The sequence below is a fragment of the Protopterus annectens genome, chromosome 15.part0, assembly GCF_019279795.1.
Source record: "Protopterus annectens isolate FY-2018-M chromosome 15.part0, PAN1.0, whole genome shotgun sequence".
Lineage (NCBI taxonomy): Eukaryota > Metazoa > Chordata > Ceratodontiformes > Protopteridae > Protopterus > Protopterus annectens.
The window spans coordinates 607,417,339-607,432,342 of record NC_056749.1 but is presented as its reverse complement, the minus strand read 5'-3'; the positions used below and the strand labels follow the sequence as shown (position 1 = coordinate 607,432,342).

The following is a 15,004-nucleotide window of genomic DNA, read 5'->3' as shown; positions in this document are numbered from 1 at the left end:
ACCCCCCACACCTGTACCAGGTGATGAAAGTAGTCCCTTACTATTAGATTCAATATTTAGAGGAGATACCACTCCATTTCTATCTGCTCCTGGGATAGGTTTAAAATTGTTGCAAGTGGTATCTGAGATGCTCTGTTAATGTAAGGTGATTTAACATAGCAAGACCGAAATCATTCACTGCACTGCAATCAGTGATCTATAATAAAGCCACAGTGACTTTTCAGATGTATCACCATTACCTGCTGCTAGAAATATTGAAAGTATGACACAGATATACCATTTTGCTGTATTTACAATAATTTACTTTCATTCATATTTATTTTAAGCAATGGCTGCTGCCCTTTTAATACCGTATTTGTAAGTAAAAATAAAAACAAAGGTATATTAAAAACTTTCAAGAACTACATTAAAACCTGGCATATCAACATTTTAGTTGCAGGTCTTGACATATTTATTGGTAAGACATATGTTTCCTAAATATCCAACAGATGTTTTAAAAAGCAAAGCTATTAAGTACAAACAATTTCTCCATATTCTCAACTTGTAAAACTGCTAACCATTATGGCTGAACAAATCACACTGTGATGACATTCAACTTTATGTTAAGTGATGTCATAGTGCTAAAAAGTGCTTCTTAGGCACAGGAGGAAAAGACCAAAAAGCAACAAGGCTGCACTACACAAAATTATTACAGTCAGGATTAATGGCTTCAAGTGAAGTATATGCAGCCAGATTCACTCACGGCATAGATGCTATGAAGTAAATTCAAAATCAAAATGTAGAAAAAGAAACACCAAATGGGTAAGGTACCTCCAAACAAAGTCAAAACAGTCCAAAAATGAAGAATGAATGGTACTCCACGACAATCGAAGCAGACCCACAAAGTAGAAACTTAAAATCTCTTTATTTCACAGGATAAAGTAAGCGCTTTCGCATTTCCATAAACGCCTCATCAGACTTTCAAATCTATTATATAAAAAAAACATTTGAAAATGTGGACTAAATTCAAAATCAGACACTTTTGATGGGGTCACACTGCTAGATTAACTGTATAGTACTGCCAAGCTGACTCAAATCACCATATCTGTATGACCCCCTCCGATATTCATATTTAGACAAACATATAGGAAGTGGTGACTCTGCAGAGTGCAGCAAGTCCAGTGTTTCTATTTATTACTGTATTAGACATTGTGAAAGATTCATTGCCATACTTTAAGCCCATAATTTTATCATACTAATTGAAAATTCTACAACTAAGTAATTGAAAACATTATCTCTGCGGATTATTCATTTACTGAGCTTTTTATCAGAGGCATGATAAAGTGGGTCAGGATGGAATTTATACATTTTTGGGTGTTCTGTAGTATGGAACACTTGTTAGACTGCTAAAAAAGCTGCGTACTATTTTGCTGAAGAAACTGACTCTTATGACTGTATATGCAACTGTAAATTGGTTCCATGTGACAGTCAAGAACATCAAGAAAGTGTGTTGTTAATTTTGTTTAATTGCAACTTTGATTTATACTGCTGATTTCGATTTTCTTATTGTATTCATTAATAATTCAAATGAAGATTATGGAAAAAGGAAAGTGAAATTCACTCAGATTTAAAAAACAACATTTGAACTGTATTTACTGCAATTGTTCAGGCGCATACTCCCTACATTATATCTGAGTGTTATTTTGTGATGGTCAGGAGAAGAAAACCCAAATGACCAAATTCATAAAGTTAGGTTAAGTCAGGCATGAGTAAAGCCAATACACACATATAGGTTGTTAACGATATACAATGGTAAGCATTTTATTAGTTGAAAATGTGTTATTTATCAAAATGTTTTTTATAGTAGCTCGCACTACAGTGGAGGAAATAGCAAAGCCCCGAAAACGGCCCACCGATTTTTTTTCCCTTTGGGAAAAAAGTTGATGTGCCATGGCTTCGCTGTTTTCAACTTTTGGACTTTAGGGTTCAATATTACAAAGTTCAAACTTGTTTTAGTTTGACATTGTAATATAGACCCTTTAAATAATACTTATGTTTATATTTTGTAGCATCAAAAATAGTCTCTAAAGTAATTTTGGCTTTTTTAATTTCTGCAAATGTTTAGTGTTTTTAAAATGACAACAAGAGTGAAATCATTTCCTAGGCCAGGGCATGGTTAAACTTCATGAAATCAGTTTTGTCTGAAGAGTGCTCTTCTCAACGCCCACAATGTACCCAGAATTTCCTGCATCTTTGTCATGTCAGCTTACCTATATTGGTAGTATATTTAGGTATGCCGGGAACTTATTTTGATTAGCCATTTGTACCCACTACTGGAGATCTCATGATGTCTTTATTCCATATTTGTTTAATTTGTGCTTAAGAATTTTGATATAATTTTATGCTTTTCATTGCAGAGGAAGCTATAATCAGCTGTTGTAATGCTTCCATTGGATGAACTCAAGTTATTTTACTTTATCATTTTCAGTCGTTCTTTGTGATTCACATTGTAATGTTTACACAATTTCAAGTACTTCTCAGTTACTTACTATTGTAATGATTACACAATTTCCAGTACTTCTCATTACCTACACATTGTAATGTTTACACAATTTCCAGTACTTCTCAGTTACCTACACATTGTAATGTTTACACAATTTCAAGTGCTTCTCAGTTACTTACATACTGTAATGTTTAAACAATTTCCAGTACTTCTCGGTTACTTACTATTGTAATGGTTACACAATTTCCAGTACTTCTCATTACCTACACATTGTAATGTTTACACAATTTCCATTTCTTCTCAATTACTTACTATTGTAATGTTTACACAATTTCCAGTACTTCTTATTTACTTACATACTATAATGTTTGCACAGTTTTCCAGTACTTTGCCATATCATTGTGTCTTTTCAATATGTAGGCCCACTGCCTTCAGTATTTCTTCTGTATTGCATTTCTTATTTTTAAAATAATTGATTTTGCTTTCCATATTAAATTTTATATATTTTTTTTATTTGCACCCTTTTATACCAATTTATTCTCGAATGTTTGTAGCATTGTCTGTGAAGTATTCATAGTAGCATACTCAAAGGTGGTAATAAAAAAGATATCCATTTGATTTATACTGTTTACTGTTCTGATTTTCAGTATTGCAGTTAAACAGATAATGATTATACAAGTGTGGAATAGTAATTTACTAATTTGTTTACAATGCAATGTTTCTTTATATTGTGCACACACACGAGTATTTACAGAAGATGATGGTGTAAGAGTTAGTAAACTACTTCAGCCAGGTTACTTCTTACCTCTTGCTGCCAAACTCCATAATAAAATCACTCCATACAACCATCACAACCTCTCCAAATTAGCTACCTCACTCCAGACACCCAAAAGCAAACTGCACCATATCAACCATTCCTTCTCTTTTCTTGCACCCAAACTATGGCAATCACACTCCCTTATGTAAAATAAGTCTTTTCTTTTCCCCATTTTCAGAGCGCAATTCAAAAGACACCTCCATTAAAAATCTGATTGTAAATGTTTTTCCACTGGGTACATAACTAACTCCCTCCACATCTACATCACTTCTGCTTCGACCCTCTGTTCTTACCTGTTGCTTCCCATTCATATTTACTGCTAAAATTAATCCACAATTTGTTTTTCTACTCTGTTAATAATAATTGTTCATTGTTTCAAATGTCTGCGGGACTCTCTACCTTCTGTGATTACCATGTTTGTAAATCTATTCTTTTTTTTTGTGAATTTCTTCACCTGGGCTGTGCCTGCAAATCTTTTTTGCGATCAGTGTACTACCCCGGCAAGCATTAAATAAAGAAATAAAGGTACATACTATTTGCAGTGAAAATCAAGAGTAAAGAATAAATCCCCAAAAGAGATGAGAGGGAGACTTGCGGTAGGGTGACCCTCATGGAGGGCCATCATCACTGTGGTATACCTTAGTTGGAGTGAGAAAAATTCTACAGAAACAAATATTGGAGTATTTAACACAGTGGTGTAGCAGATAGCATTGTTGCCTCACAACAAGAGGTTCCCCAGTGTGATTCTTGGCTGCATGTCCTCTCCGTGTTCACATGTGTTTCCTGTGGGGAAATAAATATTAAAGCTAAATGGAAAATATTTTATTTGAATGTCTATTACTAAAAGACTATTGGCAAAGCAATAATACTTTTATACAAGCACTGGTCTGATAATATATCTTTGTCTGCTAGTATGGTGATATTTAATAGTCTAGTTGCAGAGGCAGAAAACAAAGACCAGTCTTACATGTTTTAGACCATTTTGGCTATAGTGAGGAAAGCAATCACAATGAAATAAAAGGCTTATGAGTCACCCCAAATTAATGAGTTTTTAAGTCTCCTAAAATGAGTGATTTTAAAGAAGTACAAAATTTTAAGATTCATATCATCTAATAAAACAACCATATTCAATCACTGAACCAAACTTCTACAACCATTTGAGAATATGACCTGAAGTAATAACAAACTTACATATCACTTATTACAAGAAATTTCAATATCTTTGCTTTAATCTACTGTGTAATTGTGTAAATATTGTAAAAAGCTTTAATTATTTGTCTAATATATGTTAATTATTGAACTATTGACAACAAACTCTATTCCAAAAAAAAAGAAACCTATTGCCATTAGTGATACTGAGGTTCATATGCATGACCCTCATTAATAGCTAAGAGAACCTTATACCCTAGTATGCGAAAAGTCATGAATAAAAGCCAACAGTAAAACAAATATGAAAAAAACTGCACAGATGCACCATACGGCATGACCCAGTATTTCTAAGGCCATTTAGAAAAGGCTCAAATAAAAAGAGCAATGATCAAAGTATTTAGTGACTTAACACAGTGGACTGGATTCCCAAATGGGTTACTCACAAGCCAAGGCACTGCCCTGAGATGTGAATGACAAATGATGTGGCTACTGTTGTGAGACAAAGGTTTCCCTTAGGAAACGTGTAGATCTCAAGAAGCACCAAAACCATTAGATGTGGTCCCCATAGCTATGTTGGGTTCCAAAATGATGCTGTCTGCTAGTCCTACATTCTGTACTTAGTCTGAAGGTAGACACAATGAAATATTCACTCTGTAATATTAAAAAAAACTCTGAAGCGATGTGAAGCAAACATTGTTAATACGTTATGTTAAAAACCAGATGTAAATTGGTTGTCAGGGTTTTAGTTAATAGCCTGTGCCCAGGACTGCCCACTTAGAGTAGTAGACCCCTGTTATAATTTATGAATCGTAGTGCTTTCCCTACCTGTTTTCTTTAATGACAAGGCTCTGGCTATAATTTAAAGCTGACATCTACCTTTTTAATAGAATTTATATTCATGAACACTAGCAGTAACTCTGTCCCCCTTCTATCCAAACACACGTCCATACAGAGAGTAAAGAGTGATGGCATTGGCTATACCTTTTTAACTTACACAGTGCATTTGTTCTCTGTGTACTGTTAACTGCTATGACAGGAAAGGTGTCTGTGCTACGTTAGCAGTTTGTTCAGAGACCTATCATGAGAGAAGCATCTACAGCTTACGGTAGGAGAGAAAAACATAAATACTGAAATATTCCTGCTGAGCTAAACTGCATTTAAGTAGTGCAAGTAAACTAATGTCTGATCACAGAGCTCTGGCAGCTTCAATTTACCCACTTAATGGTTCTCAGTACACTCTGTTTCCTTTCCCTTTTCTCTTGCAGCTACTTTTTGTTCTTTGCTGTGGTGTTCAGACAAAGGTTCATATGATAAACCTCCATACAGCCTTCTTTCCCTGCGCCTAAGGGCATTAAAACAGAATTAACCTATGTTGCAAAATGCAATGCATGGATAATGGGATTCCTCAGCACTGGATTTTACAAAATCCTAGTATCTCTTGTCAGTCATGGGTGATTATTTAGGTAATGAGTTCAGATATGTTATTGTGCTGGTTTAGCACTTATCTTCCTCATTTGTTTCAAAAGAGGTGTACCTATTCACACTAATCCATGCAGTGAGATGTCTTAGCAGGGACACTACACAATAAAGCCTACATTGTTTATGGAGTCCTCTCCAATGTGTCCTTTATGATCCTTGCAATAGTAAAGCATAGAACTCCAATTAAACAATACTTTTTAACAAAGCCATTCATCACATAAGAAAATTATAAGTAAATGTGTGTACACTATCTCCTTTAATTTGATAGCAGCCAAGACTAAAAAAAACTATACTAATCAAGATCTGCCTATTGAAGCACAGGCGTAACATCAATCACTTAAATATAAGTTTAGACATAATGTAAGTGCACGGAGTGCTAAAATTAGGCTCCATTACTGAAAAAAAAACTCATCTGTTAAACACGTCCCTAGTGTGAGATTCAACCATAAATAGTGCCTTGGAATGCTTAACAAAAGTTTGTTATGCACCCCTAAATGTTGCTGTGATTAAGTCCCACCCTAGAGGCAGTGCTGGCCAGCAAAAATCAGTGTGAGAAGGTAAAATAGTCTTTAAAAGCTGTTAGACCTTCACTCTGCCACACTTATAAAAACAAAAAACAAAACAAACAAAAAAAAATTGCTTTTCTGTCATGACAGTAATAGTTTGTTTCCACCTGATTTTGCTTTGGTACTGCTCAAATGTTTTTTCACCTTTCAAAGATTTTTTAAAAGCCAGAAAAACACTTTGCATTCATATCTTTTTTTCTATAACTGGTAGTACTTGGAGCAGGTAAAGCTCTATGCATTACAAAGAATGATGATGGGATTCCTGGTCATAACCATTTCATCCTTGAGATGAATTTCTTGGTATCCATTCTCAAATGCATAATATCATGTATTAAAAAAAAACAAATAGATGACATTAATTTGCTACTTGTCACTTCACTGTGCACTGTTACACCTAAAATTTATTATCAAAATATAAAATCCCCCATCTGTTAGCAGTACAGTCAAGCTGCCCTCCACTATATACATCCAGTGTGTAGTATGAAGTGGGTCTGTGATTCTAGCTTAATAAAGAGAGTGTTATTCCACTAATGTAAACACTTGGGCATTCTGTGAATGATCACAGATGGAAGAAAAATGGTTTCCCTATGTTGTATCATTATATTCAAAATGATCAGTATTTTTATATAAATTCCTATTTGTTATTTTGTAAATTGATAAAAATACCCTCTTAAGTGTCCCATTTGCTGAAGACATAACTTTAGTTTACTGCCCCCCTCAAAAAAAAACCTAATATAAAATGAAGTAATAATGCAATGTAATTACAAAAGTTATGTAGCACATGGCACCCTTTAAAAGGAGTTGTATTATATTTGCATTTTAAACTTTGAGCTGGATTCCAAAAGATCAAAGCATGCATGATAGAGGCAGAATGCCAAGAAGAACAGCTGTGCTGTTATGTAGACATAACCAAACACCAGAACGTAGATGAGACTGTAAGAGGAGGTAACACAAGAGAAGCATGCTAAGGTGCTCCTTAAAGATCAGCACCGTACAAACCCAATGCCCAACCCCACATGGCCATCTGTGGATGCTGAACTGACCAAGAAATTTAAGTGTAAACCCTGTCCATAACAAATGAATTCTATTACATTTTTGCAATGTCTTGCTTTAGTTATTTTAATTGCAAATCTGTTGAGCTACAAGAAAGGAAACCTAAAGAACGTGTCCCCTCCAGCATTATATAATTATAGTACTGGGCCAGATACAAGGATGACTGTTTGATCACAGTAATGTCATAAATTACAGAGATTGCACAGAACTAGCAAAATCAATAGGGTGGGCTGGCATTACATGTGCTATGAGGTTGTAGCCCAGGTGTCATGAAGACGAACAGTGCTGTTGGTGAGCAGACAGAATGACTTTGGGTTATAAAATGATTCTGAGCTGTGGGAGGTTTGCCTTTCAGAGAAAAGGGATTGACAATAAATTGTTCTTAAATCTGAGCTTTTGTTTATTATTTTTTTTTTAATCCTTTTCCCCGCTGAAATACGGGGATAGACTACTTAATAATCATCAGAAATATCCTCAGTCATGTAATTTAATTGTGATTGCTTATCTAAAATGATTCCACAAGGTCAAACTGCATAGGAAGAAAATAATTGATATTTCTGTGTCCCATTAGATAATAAATCTACATTTTTACCTCTGCGTTATATAGTACTGCATATTTACAAAAATAAATAAGTGACTGGCCATTATTCAGCAAGATACTTTTAAGTTTCTGAGGGCACATACAAAGGCAGCTCATGGTACTGGTTGGTACGCTGTAACCCACCAATTAACAAAATAAAAAAAAAAAGCAATGGCATTAACATCAGAAAGTTAACAATTACTTTTACCTTAAACCCTCTGTCTTGTTTCTTGAGTTTGGAACTCTCTGCATCTATGTGCAGTTATGAAGAAATCTGAGACTCGGACCAAAAAAATAACTAAATAAATGAATAGTCTTATTCTGTTTGCCAGACAGATTATCAATAGCCTAGCATTACACTTACTCCATAAATCTAAACAGCTCTTCATTCCTATTAAATACTGCAGAACGCATCTCAATGGGCTGCTCTATGAAGCAGTGAGAAGCCCTTCCTATTGGATCAAGCTGCCACAGGTGAACGAGACGGCAAAGGAGTTTGTTTCTTCTGATACTCTGCCCGTTACTGCCAGAATGTGGTAAGGTGAGAACTAAATGTATGTGTGTGTTGGGGGGGGGGGGGCGTACAAGCTCTCAACTATCCCTGATTTTTGCTTTATATGTTGACTTGTTTCTTGTAAAATTTGTGGTGGTCTAGGAAAGCACTGAGTGTTGCAGTCACCAAATAATGACAGGTATTTCAGATTCATATTTAATAACATTTATAAAAAGTGTGCTAATTAAATGCCTGCTGTTCTAAGTTTCTACTTATATAAAGACAATATCTTCCCTCCTCATGTATTCTTGAGCTAATAGGTTGAGAAGCATGTTGGGGTCGTGGAGGGTTGCACACTGTAGTCTGACAACAGTAAGATGAATAAATACATTCTTTTATGGCAGTTAAGAGAGGATACCACAAGGTATGCATCATCTATTTTTACTTGACCCATTGTTTACTTTGTATTGTGTGTAGCGTCTCTTTCAGAGTCTTCAGTGAAAATGGCTTATGCCCCGGTAGAACTTCCTAGACACCAGATTTAAAATAAGTAAGTAGAGATTGTTCCATTCTTTTGCATGATGATTTTTTGGGGCTATATTATAACCACGAAACCGCAGTTATGCGAATACGGAAACGTCAACACATATTGAGCGAACCGTGAAAACACTGAATGTCCTGAAGCCCGAAATTCAAAATGTCGAATCGGCATAGTTGGCCAACCCCACTACCCAAACAAAATAAATAATCCACATACATACACTTAACAAAACTCTACTTCTAACCCTAAACTAAAGCTTACATATATTACTATGCATGCACTTAACTTAACCCGCACCCTAACGTCCATAACTATTTCACACTTACGTTTAGGAGCTATACCCAAACAAAATAAATAATCCACATACATACACTTAACAAAACCCCACTTCTAATCCTAAACTAAAGCTTACATATAGTACTATGTATGCACTTACCTTAACCCGCACCTTAACCCTAAGGTCCGTAACTATTGCACACTTGCCTTAAGGAATTATACCGGAGAAGGGCCAACTATGACGATTCGACATTTCAAATTTCGCTGTTCAGGACATTCAGTGTTTTCACGGTTTGCGCAATATGTGTTGACGTTTCCATATTCGCGTAACTGCGGTTTCGTGGTTGTAATAGGTAACCCATTTTTTTTTTTGTTAGCATTCCTGCTGCACAAAGAATTGTAAAGACATAAAATGCATAGGATGCTAGTGCTGTTCAATGTAACTAAGTGTAGACCCAAAAGAATATTTCACAAATCCAAGCTGGCATCAGTCTTTAGTTGTAAATACAGCCTTTATTTAGCTTTATTAATTTTGATGGCTAGAGGCTGCGGTGGTGCAGCGGTTAGCATTGTCGCCTCACAGCAAGAGGCTCTCCCATTCGATTCTTGGCTGGAGCGCCTTCTGTGTGGAGTCTGCATGTCCTCCCCACAGTCGAGTGACATTAAAGACATGCAGATAGGTGTGTGTGTGTGAATGAGTGTGCCTTCTTTGAAGGTTGGGTGTCAGGCTGGCAACTCGGCACTGTAAAAATCCACTGCCAGTCATTAGCGGACTGGATTTCCACTGTGGCGACCCCTAATCCGCAAAAGCCAAAAGACAATTATTATAATCTTGTTTTGATGGCTGGTGACCCTAGTCAGAAAAAAAGTTTCATGTACTGCTATGGCCCAGAATTACACATACACATATACCGGTTTGGAATCAACAGCAAGGGGGCAGCTTTATTGCTTCTTTATGTAAATGGTACAGTATTGGAATTCATTTATAAAAGCCACAATATCCTCATTGCTTTCACAAATCAGTGCTGGTACAGCACTGCCATACCCCCTGACAGCTTGTGCTTAGGTAGCTGCTCCCTTTGCCCTGTCCTAGTTATGGCTCTGATTAAATGCAAATAATCCAGGGGCATATATTTGTACAAAATCTTAATTTATGTCTAACTTGAACTTTACAATGCTTCTAATGTTTATAACCTCAGTTAATAGTTATCGAAAAGTATAGCTACCTATAAAGGTATCATATTTCCTGACCTAAATATGTTATATATCTTCATATAACATATTTTATGCATTGTAATTTATTGCCACGTTGACTGTTTTCTAAGGTGTTATTTACTTAAATGTATTTATCTATGTTTATTGGATGTTAATTTGTGGGAGATTTTCTCCCCTGGATTCGGCTGACGGTCTGATCTGCCTAATCAGACTTTCTTTAGGAATAAATGCAAATAAATAAATGTTCACCTTCTGGAAAACATTTGTTTTATACATCTATATATAAAACATATCACTATTAGCAAGAAGTGATGTTATACAGAACAGAATAAATCTTTATACTGCATGAGTAAGATGGATAACTGTATATACATAAAGAAATGCAGCTGCTGTTTAAACATTACTGCAAAGATTTGTCAGTTTCTTTCTGAAACATTAGCTTTCAACATTAAAGTATGCCACAATGTCCTCAGTTCAGACCTATTACATCATAATTCTGCACTAAGTGCATTCGCTCATAAATGATAATGCAAACTGGCATATAGATGTGGTTCTGCCACCACAAATGTTAATCCTTTGCAAAATGTAAGGCACTACTAAATGTATTGACTTATCACAGCAAATATTTTTTAAATATCATTGGTATTTTGGCCTTTTTACTATTTATTTATTTATTTAACATTTGTTTACAGGGAAAGTCTGACTTGGAACAAATCCAATTTTCAGTGGAGGCCTGGGTATAAACAGTCAAGACGCATGATGGCTATCATTTACTGTTAACAAGATATTTGTATTTGTTTGACTTATACTTTTTAAATTGTTTTTTCAGAAAATGATCAGGAAAAGGCAATATGCATACACTGTTAAGTGTAAATGAATGACTAAAAATCTCTGCATTTACCCAATGTATGGACCAACTTTATTTTGATGCTTAATATTCACATATTGACCTTGGGTATGTGTCGATAATAAACAAACAGTGGACTTAATGTTTTTTTGGGCAGTGTAGTTGTGCAGCGGTTAGTGCTGTTTTCTCACAACAAGAGGTTCACCGGTTTGATTCTCATCTGGGGTGCCTTGTGTGTGGAGTCTGCTTGTCCTCCCTGTGTTCAAATGGGTTTCCTCTGGTTGCTCCAGTTTCTTCTCTCATTCCAAAGACATGCAGCAGGTGGACTGGGCACTTTAAATTGGCCTTAGGTGTGTGTGTGTGTGTGTGTGTGTGTGTGTGTGTGTGTGTGTGTGTGTGTGTGTGTGTCTGTGTGGTACAGATGAACTCGTACAGCAGGGCTAGCCACCTGCCAGTGTAAACCTTGGCTCTAGATGCTTGTCACTGTTGAAGTGACATCCTGACCCTTGTGCAAAAATGGGAAAAGGGGTTAAAGATGGATGGATGGATGGATTTAATGGTTTGTTACTGTATACCAGGATCATTAGAACTTGCTATAGCAGGAGATAAAATTATAGTTATAACTACTTATAATTTGTATTATAATAATTTATAATTCTTTATTTTATCTATATATCTGTCTATCTTGACTGTGTAGTCCCACTAGGCAGTAAGCTGGTGGTCTCTTTTTAGTGGAGACCCAAGGTGTTATTTTTTCTTCTAGGGGAAATTTGTCTGAATTTCATAGTATTTGACCAGAATGTAGAAGTATATTTTTTTCATGGTGTGGGTCATAGCTGGACATTGTCCAGTTTGGGTCAATATACTTTCACAGTTAATAAATAAAGCTACAAATACTTATGACACGGACTCTCTTGCTTGCTCTATTTGCTATGTTCCCAGCTTATCTGATAAGCTGCATTTATAAGTTAATCAACAACTTGTTTCCTTATCATTCTGTCAGAAGAATCTATATCTTTCCAGTGAAAAGTTGAATTTCAGGACAGTCTTTTTACATTCTCATTGTGAACTCAGCATGTATTTTGTGCACATTTGATTTGCTCTGCAAGGAATCTACAGATTTATAGTACCAAATTCTAGTTTTAAATTGCCATTTGGGATGTCATGGCTACAGATAAATTGCACCAGTTTTCATGGTAGTAATTTTACTTCAGTGTTCAACTCCGGACTCTAACCTTTGAGCATACTTAGAGATTTGCTCCCTTTTGAACCACTGTAATAAATGCTAATGTGACTGCCTGCCAAATAATTTGAAAACATCTTTAGTGGCTTCAAATGGAATGCATGATAGTTCACAGGATCTGTTTTTATTACCATTCGGCCTTATCAGGTGCCATTGTTTGGCAGCAAAAAAATTAAATTACTTTAAGTACAGTGTTTTGAACAAGTTATCTAATCTGAAAATGCAGGACTGGTGAGATGATACCATTTGGTATTATTAAATTGATTTGCAGCATACCTCTCAACTGTCCAGATTTTTTGCCTCATATTTTTGGTCTGTTCCAGGAAAAAGCCGAAAGAAGAAGAAGAAGATTTTTGGTCTGTTCCTCATAAAATTCATTTTTTTCTGGCAAATTATTGACCAATGTTTAAGGATTAAAATCAGAAAGTAATGACAGACTTTGATTTTCAGACTTCATACCCTTCAGAAAATTCAGGCTAAGGCAAAACTGGTTATTATTTTGTCTTTCTATATTTGTGAGAGCAATATATAAAAATTGTCCCTATGTTCAGGCCTTCCCCCCCATTATTTATGGCTTTGTCCAGATTTCTTGCTTTAAGAAGTTGAGAGGTATTTTGCCAGTTTGAATGTCAGTATATAGTGAGTCGTTTAGACAGTCATATGTTCATTCCTACATTAGAAACATCAGACAGTGCTTAACAGTCTAGTGTTCAGCAAAAGTATAACTGAACTTTAGCCTTCAGTCAAGATCCAGTCTGCTAATGTGTGTTCACTTGGATGGAAATACTGGGGATATTTTCCTACATGTGCTGATTGTTCCAATCTTAGTACTACCTGCTTTAATAATCATGGCAGTGCTATGCTCAGAAACATCTTCCTAGTTAAAATAATCACAAAATAAAGCAAGTCTGTGAAAGCAGAGAGTGTACTCTTTGAACTAACTGCCATTACTTAAAAATCTGAGAAATACCTGTCAGCTGTCCAGAATTTAGCAAATGTCCAGGTTTTTGACTCACATTTTTTGGTGTAGTTTTTTGTAAATAATTGAGGATTGAAGTCACTAAATAATGACAGACATTTTAGTTTTAGACTTCATATTGTTCATAAAAATGCATGTTAAAGCAAACTCTGTTATTGTAGCAATGTTCTAAGTAAAATGCATATTAAAACAAACTCTGTTATCGTAGCAGTGTTATAAGTAAAATGCATATTAAAACAAACTCTGATATTGTAGCAATGTTGTAAGTAAAATGCATAGTAAAACAAACTCTGTTATTGTAGCAATGTTGTAAGTAAAATGCATATTAAAGTAAACTCTGTTATTGTAGCAATATTCTAAGTAAAATGCATATTAAAGCAAACTCTGTTATTGTAGCAATGTTGTAAGTAAAATGCATATTAAAGCAAACTTTGTTATTGTAGCAATATTCTAAGTAAAATGCAAATTAAAACAAACCCTGATATTGTAGCAATGTTGTAAGTAAAATGCATATTAAAACAAACTCTGTTATTGTAGCAGTGTTGTAACAAAAATGCATCTTAAAACACACTCTGTTATCGTAGCAATGGTGTAAGTAAAATGCATATTAAAGCAAACTCTGTTATTGTAGCAATATTCTAAGTAAAATGCATATTAAAACAAACTCTGTTATTGTAGCAATTTTGCAAGTTGATGAGATCAGTATTCGAAATCTTTGACTCCACATTATTTTAGCTGTGTCCAGACTTGTTGCTATAAGAGGCCAAGAGGTAAACTCCTGGGTCCTGAGGTTTTAATCTAACTGAAAAATCTGTTTGTGCTCCTATTGCTTGCAGGTGTTTCATAAAGCATGCATACACCTTGCTTCAGAGACAGGTATTGAACTTACTTGACTGTCCATATAGTGGAGAGACAGAGAGATAGACAGACAGACATAGGGTATCTGTTTCAAGCATGTCGACTAAAGGCAAAATTGCAAGTCATCTATATAAAATAACCATTATCAGTGTCAGACTTCTGCTGAAATGACCCTGTCCCATTCTAGTCAGGCCTCTCCATTCTGTTGCTGTGTGTAGCCCCAACTTAATTTGATGTCAACTGCCCCTGATGTTTATAGCTTGCAGTAATCTCATGTGAAGTAATAATATGAGTTAAATCATAACAAAGACATTCACCCTTATCCTATGTTTTGTATATCATTAAATTAAAATCTTACTTGATGTATAGAAAGTCCAAGTTTGTGAAACATAATCAGTGACGCCATCAAAGATGAGGTGCTTGGCG

General features: G+C 35.3%; 1 protein-coding gene across 1 annotated transcript in view; it reads right to left on the bottom strand.

The window, feature by feature from the left end:
- LOC122789950 (P2Y purinoceptor 4-like) overlaps positions 1 to 15,004 on the bottom strand; it is a 277,570-nt gene that overhangs the window by 240,959 nt on the left and 21,607 nt on the right. The window lies entirely within an intron of this gene.